The 12,500-nt window shown below is 44.9% G+C and overlaps 7 non-coding genes and 1 pseudogene across 7 annotated transcripts; 2 read left to right on the forward strand and 6 right to left on the reverse strand.

The window, feature by feature from the left end:
• Positions 1 to 332: 332 nt before the first annotated feature.
• TRNAR-ACG (transfer RNA arginine (anticodon ACG)) lies at positions 333 to 405 on the forward strand. Its single transcript has one exon. It is a non-coding gene; the product is annotated as a tRNA-Arg (tRNA).
• Positions 406 to 1,426: 1,021 nt separating this feature from the next.
• Positions 1,427 to 1,533, reverse strand: LOC144765002 (U6 spliceosomal RNA). Its single transcript, XR_013597020.1, has one exon. It is a non-coding gene; the product is annotated as a U6 spliceosomal RNA (small nuclear RNA).
• A 1,790-nt stretch (positions 1,534 to 3,323) lies between these two features.
• Positions 3,324 to 3,430, reverse strand: LOC144765143 (U6 spliceosomal RNA). Its single transcript, XR_013597155.1, has one exon. It is a non-coding gene; the product is annotated as a U6 spliceosomal RNA (small nuclear RNA).
• Positions 3,431 to 5,219: 1,789 nt separating this feature from the next.
• On the reverse strand, positions 5,220 to 5,326 carry LOC144764975 (U6 spliceosomal RNA). The gene has a single exon (XR_013596996.1). It is a non-coding gene; the product is annotated as a U6 spliceosomal RNA (small nuclear RNA).
• A 1,800-nt stretch (positions 5,327 to 7,126) lies between these two features.
• Positions 7,127 to 7,246, reverse strand: LOC144765388 (U6 spliceosomal RNA; annotated as a pseudogene).
• Positions 7,247 to 7,958: 712 nt separating this feature from the next.
• On the forward strand, positions 7,959 to 8,031 carry TRNAR-ACG (transfer RNA arginine (anticodon ACG)). The gene has a single exon. It is a non-coding gene; the product is annotated as a tRNA-Arg (tRNA).
• Positions 8,032 to 9,039: 1,008 nt separating this feature from the next.
• Positions 9,040 to 9,146, reverse strand: LOC144765110 (U6 spliceosomal RNA). Its single transcript, XR_013597123.1, has one exon. It is a non-coding gene; the product is annotated as a U6 spliceosomal RNA (small nuclear RNA).
• A 1,782-nt stretch (positions 9,147 to 10,928) lies between these two features.
• Positions 10,929 to 11,035, reverse strand: LOC144764976 (U6 spliceosomal RNA). The gene has a single exon (XR_013596997.1). It is a non-coding gene; the product is annotated as a U6 spliceosomal RNA (small nuclear RNA).
• Between the last annotated feature and the right edge of the window lie 1,465 nt (positions 11,036 to 12,500).

Below are 12,500 nucleotides of genomic sequence, written 5' to 3' on the forward strand. Positions count from 1 at the left end.
GTGTCTGAATTTTCACCTGTATTGTAATATTAAACCCCTTTTTGTTGTATCTGCCTAATTACTAAGGAGTTCACAAGCTCAGCCCCACACAGACCTGGACCTGATTATGTTAATGCAGACTATTTAAGAAACTGAGCCTGATCTAAAAGATTTCCTTGGATCTAGGACCATTTCGCCTAGATTTTAGGTCCTTCCTTCTCCTAAAGTCCTTTGTACAACTTAGGAAACCCTCACAGAAAAGACTTTCAGGAGGTCAGATGGGTTTCCTTGTGCCTTCACACACACACACTTTCTAGCCCTCTTAAGGAGAAAAGGATGGGTATGTCTACATAGGGCCAGTGGCGCAATGGATAACGCGTCTGACTACGGATCAGAAGATTGTAGGTTCGACTTCTATCTGGCTCGGAAGAGTTGTTGGTCCCTGTTTCATTATATTCCTGTGGAATCTTATTTACCTCAGACTTGTTGTAGGTTCAATATTCTCCAGGAGGACTCATCCAGCAGATGTTCCACGGTAGAGCTGCAGTAATAGGACCACGGCTAGTTAAACGTTTCCCATTTGCTGCTGGACTCTATGTGATGGCCGTCACGTGGTGTGCTGCTTTTGTATTTCAGCATGGGTCCCTGATTCTCTTAACCACAAAAAAAGCTTGTTGACATAAGTGTGTGTGCAAGGGTCTGTGGACGCAGGCAGGTGTGTGCAATTGAATGCTTATCCATTTACATGTGTGAGAGGGACAAACCAGCTCCTTGTGGGCTGCAGGCTTACAACTGGTAGCCCCAGAAGCCAGGCAGAAGCACAGCTAAGGAGAGAGAGGAATTTGGTCCATTATCAGAGAAGAACCATGAGCATCTTGCCCTGCTACCTTCTTCCCCTCTCAGCCACGATCGGCCATGATTAGCCAAGACCTCTCTATTAGGGTGGAGGGTGAACATTTCTTGGACCTCAGAAACTGAGGGATGTAGACCCAAAATGTCTTCCAAGCGCCTAGAGACCTGGTGCCCAATCTGGCATGGTGTTTTTCAGCTTTACCCCACCAATCTGGTTGCAAGGCAGATTATAACAGTACTGCTGAAAAGGGACTCCCAGACATCCCTGAGGCCATCATTTGCATAGGCCCTGCCCTTCTCTTTGTCCTGCTTCCCACAAAGCAACTCATCTCTGGTAGCAGTATAGATATAGGGGTGGTGAAGAATAATGACAGGGAGGCTGAAAAAGAGAAAGAAAAGTCCCAGAAGTCCTGCAGGCTTCCTTGCTAAATGCAGCTAGACATAGAGCGCACCTTCTTTACTGCAAGGCAAATACATTAAAAATTTTGAGGAGAGACTAATGCAAAAATACATATTACATGACACAGGACTGGAACCTGCTTTATTATTTTAATTAGTCTTGAAAACAAAGAAGATTTCTCTCCTAAAAACTGTTTAAAATATGGAACGCTTCACAAATTTGCGTGTCATCCTTGCGCAGGGGCCATGCTAATCTTCTCTGTATCGTTCCAATTTTAGTATATGTGCTGCCGAAGCGAGCACACTTTATTGATGAACTGACAATGTTTATAAACTCTCTAAATCTACAGTCTCTAGACATAGGGTGGCCTGGCAGAGATGCTCAGATGGCCAGTAAGCATTCAAATCTGAGCCAATGGGCAAAAATGTCTGAAGAGTAGCAATCTATTATTCTTCACTGTATTTGTGGTCCAAGACTTCACACACCGTAAGTATGTAGATTATGTCAGGGTTGCAAAGGCTCATGGTTTGGGCTACAGACAAGGAGCATTGTGACATCACGCTGCCTGTGGAACAGTGATATTAAAGGTGAAACAGCTGCACAGTAGGTTAGGTGAAGTGCTCTGAGAGTGGAAAGGCAGCATGCTTGGGTCCCTGGACAAGGTGAGCCTACGACAAGGTGTCTGAATTTTCACCTGTATTGTAATATTAAACCGCTTTTTGTTGTATCCGCCTAATTACTAAGGAGTTCACAAGCTCAGCCCCACACAGACCTGGACCTGATTATGTTAATGCAGACTATTTAAGAAACTGAGCCTGATCTAAAAGATTTCCTTGGATCTAGGACCATTTTGCCTAGATTTTAGGTCCTTCCTTCTCCTAAAGTCCTTTGTACAACTTAGGAAACCCTCACAGAAAAGACTTTCAGGAGGTCAGATGGGTTTCCTTGTGCCTTCACACACACACACTTTCTAGCCCTCTTAAGGAGAAAAGGATGGGTTTGTCTACATAGGGCCAGTGGCGTAATGGATAACGTGTCTAACTATGGATCAGAAGATTGTAGGTTCGACTCCTATCTGGCTCGGAAGAGTTGTTGGTCCCTGTTTCATTATATTCCTGTGGAATCTTATTTACCTCAGACTTGTTGTAGGTTCAATATTCTCCAGGAGGATTCATCCAGCAGATGTTCCACGGTAGAACTGCAGTAATAGGACCACGGCTAGTTAAACGTTTCCCATTTGCTGCTGGATTCTATGTGATGGCCGTCACGTGGTGTGCTGCTTTTGTATTTCAACATGGGTCCCTGATTCTCTTAACCACAAAAAAAGCTTGTTGACAAAAGTGTGTGTGCAACGGTCTGTGGACACAGGCAGGTGTGTGCAATTGAATGATTACCCATTTACATGTGTGAGAGGGACAAACCAGCTCCTTGTGGGCTGCAGGCTTACAACTGGTAGCCCCAGTAGCCAGGCAGAAGCACAGCTAAGGAGAGAGAGGAAGTTGGTCCATTATTAAAGCAGAACCATGAGCATCTTGCCCTGCTACCTTCTTCCCCTCTCAGCCACGATCGGCCAAGACCTCTCTATTAGAGTGGAGGGTGAACATTTCTTGGACCTCAGAAACTGAGGGATGTAGACCCAATATGTCCTTCAAGCGCCTAGAGACCTGGTGCCCAATCTGGCATGGTGTTTTTCAGCTTACCCCACCAATCTGGTTGCAAGGCAGATTATAACAGTACTGCTGAAAAGGGACTCCCAGACATCCCTGAGGCCATCATTTGCATAGGCCCTGCCCTTCTCTTTGTCCTGCTTCCCACAAAGCAACTCATCTCTGGTAGCAGTATAGATATAGGGGTGGTGAAGAATAATGACAGGGAGGCTGAAAAAGAGAAAGAAAAGTCCCAGAAGTCCTGCAGGCTTCCTTGCTAAATGCAGCTGGACATAGAGCACACCTTCTTTACTGCAAGGCAAATACATTAAAAATGTTGAGGGGAGACTAATTGAAAAATACATATTACATGACACAGGACTGGAACCTGCTTTACTATTTTAATTAGTCTTGAAAACAAAGAAGATTTCTCCCCTAAAACTGTTTAAAATATGGAACACTTCACGAATTTGCGTGTCATCCTTGCGCAGGGGCTATGCTAATCTTCTCTGTATCGTTCCAATTTTAGTATATGTGCTGCCGAAGCAAGCACACTTTATTGATGAACTGACAATGTTTATAAACTCTCTAAATCTACAGTCTCTAGACATAGGGTGGCCTGGCAGAGATGTTCAGATGGCCAGTAAGCATTCAAATCTGAGCCAATGGGCAAAAATGTCTGAAGAGTAGCACTCTATTATTCTTCACTGCATTTGTGGTCCAAGACTTCACACACCGTAAGTATGTAGATTATGTCAGGGTTGCAAAGGCTCATGGTTTGGGCTACAGACAAGGAGCATTGTGACATCACGCTGCCTGTGGAACAGTGATATTAAAGGTGAAACAGCTGCACAGTAGGTTAGGTGAAGTGCTCTGAGAGTGGAAAGGCAGCATGCTTGGGTCCCTGGACAAGGTGAGCCTACGACAAGGTGTCTGAATTTTCACCTGTATTGTAATATTAAACCCCTTTTTGTTGTATCTGCCTAATTACTAAGGAGTTCACAAGCTCAGCCCCACACAGACCTGGACCTGATTATGTTAATGCAGACTATTTAAGAAACTGAGCCTGATCTAAAAGATTTCCTTGGATCTAGGACCATTTCGCCTAGATTTTAGGTCCTTCCTTCTCCTAAAGTCCTTTGTACAACTTAGGAAACCCTCACAGAAAAGACTTTCAGGAGGTCAGATGGGTTTCCTTGTGCCTTCACACACACACACACACACTTTCTAGCCCTCTTAAGGAGAAAAGGATGGGTATGTCTACATAGGGCCAGTGGCGCAATGGATAACGCGTCTCACTACGGATCAGAAGATTGTAGGTTCGACTTCTATCTGGCTCGGAAGAGTTGTTGGTCCCTGTTTCATTATATTCCTGTGGAATCTTATTTACCTCAGACTTGTTGTAGGTTCAATATTCTCCAGGAGGACTCATCCAGCAGATGTTCCACGGTAGAGCTGCAGTAATAGGACCACGGCTAGTTAAACGTTTCCCATTTGCTGCTGGACTCTATGTGATGGCCGTCATGTGGTGTGCTGCTTTTGTATTTCAGCATGGGTCCCTGATTCTCTTAACCACAAAAAAAGCTTGTTGACAAAAGTGTGTGTGCAAGGGTCTGTGGACGCAGGCAGGTGTGTGCAATTGAATGCTTACCCATTTACATGTGTGAGAGGGACAAACCAGCTCCTTGTGGGCTGCAGGCTTACAACTGGTAGCCCCAGTAGCCAGGCAGAAGCACAGCTAAGGAGAGAGAGGAATTTGGTCCATTATCAGAGAAGAACCATGAGCATCTTGCCCTGCTACCTTCTTCCCCTCTCAGCCACGATCGGCCAAGACCTCTCTATTAGGGTGGAGGGTGAACATTTCTTGGACCTCAGAAACTGAGGGATGTAAACCCAATATGTCCTTCAAGCGCCGAGAGACCTGGTGCCCAATCTGGCATGGTGTTTTTCAGCTCACCCCACCAATCTGGTTGCAAGGCAGATTATAACAGTACTGCTGAAAAGGGACTCCCAGACATCCCTGAGGCCATCATTTGCATAGGCCCTGCCCTTCTCTTTGTCCTGCTTCCCACAAAGCAACTCATCTCTGGTAGCAGTATAGATATAAGGGGTGGTGAAGAATAATGACAGGGAGGCTGAAAAAGAGAAAGAAAAGTCCTGCAGGCTTCCTTGCTAAATGCAGCTGGACATAGAGCGCACCTTCTTTACGGCAAGGCAAACACATTAAAAATGTTGAGGGGAGACTAATTGAAAAATACATATTACATGACACAGGACTGGAACCTGCTTTATTATTTTAATTAGTCTTGAAAACAAAGAAGATTTCTCTCCTAAAAACTGTTTAAAATATGGAACGCTTCACGAATTTGCGTGTCATCCTTGCGCAGGGGCCATGCTAATCTTCTCTGTATCGTTCCAATTTTAGTATATGTGCTGCCGAAGCGAGCACACTTTATTGATGAACTGACAATGTTTCTAAACTCTCTAAATCTACAGTCTCTAGACATAGGGTGGCCTGGCAGAGATGCTCAGATGGCCAGTAAGCATTCAAATCTGAGCCAATGGGCAAAAATGTCTGAAGAGTAGCACTCTATTATTCTTCACTGCATTTGTGGTCCAAGACTTCACACACCGTAAGTATGTAGATTATGTCAGGGTTGCAAAGGCTCATGGTTTGGGCTACAGACAAGGAGCATTGTGACATCACGCTGTCTGTGGAACAGTGATATTAAAGGTGAAACAGCTGCACAGTAGGTTAGGTGAAGTGCTCTGAGAGTGGAAAGGCAGCATGCTTGGGTCCCTGGACAAGGTGAGCCTACGACAAGGTGTCTGAATTTTCACCTGTATTGTAATATTAAACCCCTTTTTGTTGTATCCGCCTAATTACTAAGGAGTTCACAAGCTCAGCCCCACACAGACCTGGACCTGATTATGTTAATGTAGACTATTTAAGAAACTGAGCCTGATCTAAAAGATTTCCTTGGATCTAGAACCATTTCGCCTAGATTTTAGGTCCTTCCTTCTCCTAAAGTCCTTTGTACAACTTAGGAAACCCTCACAGAAAAGACTTTCAGGAGGTCAGATGGGTTTCCTTGTGCCTTCACACACACACACATACACACTTTCTAGACCTCTTAAGGACAAAAGGATGGGTATGTCTACATAGGGCCAGTGGCGCAATGGATAATGCGTCTGACTATGGATCAGAAGATTGTAGATTCGACTCCTATCTGGCTCGGAAGAGTTGTAGGTCCCTGTTTCATTATATTCCTGTGGAATCTTATTTACCTCAGACTTGTTGTAGGTTCAATATTCTCCAGGAGGACTCATCCAGCAGATGTTCCACGGTAGAACTGCAGTAATAGGACCACGGCTAGTTAAACGTTTCCCATTTGCTGCTGGACTCTATGTGATGGCCGTCACGTGGTGTGCTGCTTTTGTATTTCAACATGGGTCCCTGATTCTCTTAACCACAAAAAAAGCTTGTTGACAAAAGTGTGTGTGCAAGGGTCTGTGGACGCAGGCAGGTGTTTGCAATTGAATGATTACCCATTTACATGTGTGAGAGGGACAAACCAGCTCCTTGTGGGCTGCAGGCTTACAACTGGTAGCCCCAGTAGCCAGGCAGAAGCACAGCTAAGGAGAGAGAGAAAGTTGGTCCATTATTAAAGCAGAACCATGAACATCTTGCCCTGCTACCTTCTTCCCCTCTCAGCCACGATCGGCCAAGACCTCTCTATTAGGGTAGAGGGTGAACATTTCTTGGACCTCAGAAACTGAGGGTTGTAGACCCAATATGTCTTCCAAGCGCCTAGAGACCTGGTGCCCAATCTGGCATGGTGTTTTTCAGCTTTACCCCACCAATCTGGTTGCAAGGCAGATTATAACAGTACTGCTGAAAAGGGACTCCCAGACATCCCTGAGGCCATCATTTGCATAGGCCCTGCCCTTCTCTTTGTCCTGCTTCCCACAAAGCAACTCATCTCTGGTAGCAGTATAGATATAGGGGTGGTGAAGAATAATGACAGGGAGGCTGAAAAAGAGAAAGAAAAGTCCCAGAAGTCCTGCAGGCTTCCTTGCTAAATGCAGCTGGACATAGAGCGCACCTTCTTTACTGCAAGGCAAATACATTAAAAATGTTGAGGAGAGACTAATGCAAAAATACATATTACATGACACAGGACTGGAACCTGCTTTATTATTTTAATTAGTCTTGAAAACAAAGAAGATTTCTCTCCTAAAAACTGTTTAAAATATGGAACGCTTCACGAATTTGCGTGTAATCCTTGCGTGTCATCCTTGCGCAGGGGCCATGCTAATCTTTCCTGTATTGTTCCAATTTTAGTATATCTGCTGCCGAAGCGAGCACACTTTATTGATGAACTGACAATGTTTATAAACTCTCTAAATCTACAGTCTCTAGACATAGGGTGGCCTGGCAGAGATGCTCAGATGGCCAGTAAGCATTCAAATCTGAGCCAATGGGCAAAAATGTCTGAAGAGTAGCAATCTATTATTCTTCACTGTATTTGTGGTCCAAGACTTCACACACCGTAAGTATGTAGATTATGTCAGGGTTGCAAAGGCTCATGGTTTGGGCTACAGACAAGGAGTATTGTGACATCACGCTGCCCGTGGAACAGTGATATTAAAGGTGAAACAGCTGCACAGTAGGTTAGGTGAAGTGCTCTGAGAGTGGAAAGGCAGCATGCTTGGGTCCCTGGACAAGGTGAGCCTACGACAAGGTGTCTGAATTTTCACCTGTATTGTAATATTAAACGCCTTTTTGTTGTATCCGCCTAATTACTAAGGAGTTCACAAGCTCAGCCCCACACAGACCTGGACCTGATTATGTTAATGCAGACTATTTAAGAAACTGAGCCTGATCTAAAAGATTTCCTTGGATCTAGGACCATTTCGCCTAGATTTTAGGTCCTTCCTTCTCCTAAAGTCCTTTGTACAACTTAGGAAACCCTCACAGAAAAGACTTTCAGGAGGTCAGATGGGTTTCCTTGTGCCTTCACACACACACACACACTTTCTAGCCCTCTTAAGGAGAAAAGGATGGGTATGTCTACATAGGGCCAGTGGCGTAATGGATAGCGTGTCTGACTACGGATCAGAAGATTGTAGGTTCGACTCCTATCTGGCTCGGAAGAGTTGTTGGTCCCTGTTTCATTATATTCCTGTGGAATCTTATTTACCTCAGACTTGTTGTAGGTTCAATATTCTCCAGGAGGACTCATCCAGCAGATGTTCCACGGTAGAACTGCAGTAATAGGACCACAGCTAGTTAAACGTTTCCCATTTGCTGCTGGACTCTATGTGATGGCCGTCACGTGGTGTGCTGCTTTTGTATTTCAACATGGGTCCCTGTTTCTCTTAACTAAAAAAAAAGCCTGTTGACAAAAGTGTGTGTGCAAGGGTCTGTGGACGCAGGCAGGTGTGTGCAATTGAATGATTACCCATTTACATGTGTGAGAGGGACAAACCAGCTCCTTGTGGGCTGCAGGCTTACAACTGGTAGCCCCAGTAGCCAGGCAGAAGCAGAGCTAAGAAGAGAGAGGAAGTAGGTCCATTATTAGAGAAGAACCATGAGCATCTTGCCCTGCTACCTTCTTCCCCTCTCAGCCACGATCGGCCAAGACCTCGCTATTAGGGTGGAGGGTGAACATTTCTTGGACCTCAGAAACTGAGGGATGTAGACCCAATAAGTCCTTCAAGCGCCTAGAGACCTGGTGCCCAATCTGGCATGGTGTTTTTCAGCTTACCCCGCCAATCTGGTTGCAAGGCAGATTATAACAGTACTGCTGAAAAGGGACTCCCAGACATCCCTGAGGCCATCATTTGCATAGGCCTGCCCTTCTCTTTGTCCTGCTTCCCACAAAGCAACTCATCTCTGGTAGCAGAATAGATATAGGGGTGGTGAAGAATAATGACAGGGAGGCTGAAAAAGAGAAAGAAAAGTCCCAGAAGTCCTGCAGGCTTCCTTGCTAAATGCAGCTGGACATAGAGCGCACCTTCTTTACTGCAAAGCAAATACATTAAAAATGTTGAGGGGAGACTAATTGAAAAATACATATTACATGACACAGGACTGGAACCTGCTTTATTATTTTAATTAGTCTTGAAAACAAAGAAGATTTCTCTCCTAAAACTGTTTAAAATATGGAGCGCTTCACGAATTTGCGTGTCATCCTTGCGCAGGGGCCATGCTAATCTTCTCTGTATCGTTCCAATTTTAGTATATGTGCTGCCGAAGCGAGCACACTTTATTGATGAACTGACAATGTTTATAAACTCTCTAAATCTACAGTCTCTAGACATAGGGTGGCCTGGCAGAGATGCTCAGATGACCAGTAAGCATTCAAATCTGAGCCAATGGGCAAAAATGTCTGAAGAGTAGCACTCTATTATTCTTCACTGCATTTGTGGTCCAAGACTTCACACACCGTAAGTATGTAGATTATGTCAGGGTTGCAAAGGCTCATGGTTTGGGCTACAGACAAGGAGCATTGTGACATCACGCTGCCTGTGGAACAGTGATATTAAAGGTGAAACAGCTGCACAGTAGGTTAGGTGAAGTGCTCTGAGAGTGGAAAGGCAGCATGCTTGGGTCCCTGGACAAGGTGAGCCTACGACAAGGTGTCTGAATTTTCACCTGATTGTAATATTAAACCCCTTTTTGTTGTATCCGCCTAATTACTAAGGAGTTCACAATCTCAGCCCCACACAGACCTGGACCTGATTATGTTAATGCAGACTATTTAAGAAACTGAGCCTGATCTAAAAGATTTCCTTGGATCTAGGACCATTTCGCCTAGATTTTAGGTCCTTCCTTCTCCTAAAGTCCTTTGTACAACTTAGGAAACCCTCACAGAAAAGACTTTCAGGAGGTCAGATGGGTTTCCTTGTGCCTTCACACACACACACTTTCTAGCCCTCTTAAGGAGAAAAGGATGGGTATGTCTACATAGGGCCAGTGGCGCAATGGATTACGCATCTGACTACGGATCAGAAGATTGTAGGTTCGACTTCTATCTGGCTCGGAAGAGTTGTTGGTCCCTGTTTCATTATATTCCTGTGGAATCTTATTTACCTCAGACTTGTTGTAGGTTCAATATTCTCCAGGAGGACTCATCCAGCAGATGTTCCACGGTAGAGCTGCAGTAATAGGACCACGGCTAGTTAAACGTTTCCCATTTGCTGCTGGACTCTATGTGATGGCCGTCACGTGGTGTGCTGCTTTTGTATTTCAGCATGGGTCCCTGATTCTTTTAACCACAAAAAAAGCTTGTTGACAAAAGTGTGTGTGCAAGGGTCTGTGGACGCAGGCAGGTGTGTGCAATTGAATGCTTACCCATTTACATGTGTGAGAGGGACAAACCAGCTCCTTGTGGGCTGCAGGCTTACAACTGGTAGCCCCAGTAGCCAGGCAGAAGCACAGCTAAGGAGAGAGAGGAATTTGGTCCATTATCAGAGAAGAACCATGAGCATCTTGCCCTGCTACCTTCTTCCCCTCTCAGCCACGATCGGCCAAGACCTCTCTATTAGGGTGGAGGGTGAACATTTCTTGGACCTCAGAAACTGAGGGATGTAGACCCAATATGTCCTTCAAGCACCGAGAGACCTGGTGCCCAATCTGGCATGGTGTTTTTCAGCTTACCCCACCAATCTGGTTGCAAGGCAGATTATAACAGTACTGCTGAAAAGGGACTCCCAGACATCCCTGAGGCCATCATTTGCATAGGCCCTGCCCTTCTCTTTGTCCTGCTTCCCACAAAGCAACTCATCTCTGGTAGCAGTATAGATATAAGGGGTGGTGAAGAATAATGACAGGGAGGCTGAAAAAGAGAAAGAAAAGTCCTGCAGGCTTCCTTGCTAAATGCAGCTGGACATAGAGCGCACCTTCTTTACGGCAAGGCAAACACATTAAAAATGTTGAGGGGAGACTAATTGAAAAATACATATTACATGACACAGGACTGGAACCTGCTTTATTATTTTAATTAGTCTTGAAAACAAAGAAGATTTCTCTCCTAAAAACTGTTTAAAATATGGAACGCTTCACGAATTTGCGTGTCATCCTTGCGCAGGGGCCATGCTAATCTTCTCTGTATCGTTCCAATTTTAGTATATGTGCTGCCGAAGCGAGCACACTTTATTGATGAACTGACAATGTTTCTAAACTCTCTAAATCTACAGTCTCTAGACATAGGGTGGCCTGGCAGAGATGCTCAGATGGCCAGTAAGCATTCAAATCTGAGCCAATGGGCAAAAATGTCTGAAGAGTAGCACTCTATTATTCTTCACTGCATTTGTGGTCCAAGACTTCACACACCGTAAGTATGTAGATTATGTCAGGGTTGCAAAGGCTCATGGTTTGGGCTACAGACAAGGAGCATTGTGACATCACGCTGTCTGTGGAACAGTGATATTAAAGGTGAAACAGCTGCACAGTAGGTTAGGTGAAGTTCTCTGAGAGTGGAAAGGCAGCATGCTTGGGTCCCTGGACAAGGTGAGCCTACGACAAGGTGTCTGAATTTTCACCTGTATTGTAATATTAAACCCCTTTTTGTTGTATCCGCCTAATTACTAAGGAGTTCACAAGCTCAGCCCCACACAGACCTGGACCTGATTATGTTAATGTAGACTATTTAAGAAACTGAGCCTGATCTAAAAGATTTCCTTGGATCTAGAACCATTTCGCCTAGATTTTAGGTCCTTCCTTCTCCTAAAGTCCTTTGTACAACTTAGGAAACCCTCACAGAAAAGACTTTCAGGAGGTCAGATGGGTTTCCTTGTGCCTTCACACACACACACATACACACTTTCTAGACCTCTTAAGGACAAAAGGATGGGTATGTCTACATAGGGCCAGTGGCGCAATGGATAATGCGTCTGACTATGGATCAGAAGATTGTAGATTCGACTCCTATCTGGCTCGGAAGAGTTGTAGGTCCCTGTTTCATTATATTCCTGTGGAATCTTATTTACCTCAGACTTGTTGTAGGTTCAATATTCTCCAGGAGGACTCATCCAGCAGATGTTCCACGGTAGAACTGCAGTAATAGGACCACGGCTAGTTAAACGTTTCCCATTTGCTGCTGGACTCTATGTGATGGCCGTCACGTGGTGTGCTGCTTTTTTTATTTCAACATGGGTCCCTGATTCTCTTAACCACAAAAAAAGCTTGTTGACAAAAGTGTGTGTGCAAGGGTCTGTGGACGCAGGCAGGTGTGTGCAATTGAATGATTACCCATTTACATGTGTGAGAGGGACAAACCAGCTCCTTGTGGGCTGCAGGCTTACAACTGGTAGCCCCAGTAGCCAGGCAGAAGCACAGCTAAGGAGAAAGAGGAAGTTGGTCCATTATTAAAGCAGAACCATGAACATCTTGCCCTGCTACCTTCTTCCCCTCTCAGCCACGATCGGCCAAGACCTCTCTATTAGGGTAGAGGGTGAACATTTCTTGGACCTCAGAAACTGAGGGTTGTAGACCCAATATGTCTTCAAGCGCCTAGAGACCTGGTGCCCAATCTGGCATGGTGTTTTTCAGCTTTACCCCACCAATCTGGTTGCAAGGCAGATTATAACAGTACTGCTGAAAAGGGACTCCCAGA

Source organism: Lissotriton helveticus, chromosome 6 (assembly GCF_964261635.1).
Source record: "Lissotriton helveticus chromosome 6, aLisHel1.1, whole genome shotgun sequence".
Classification (NCBI taxonomy): Eukaryota; Metazoa; Chordata; class Amphibia; order Caudata; family Salamandridae; genus Lissotriton; species Lissotriton helveticus.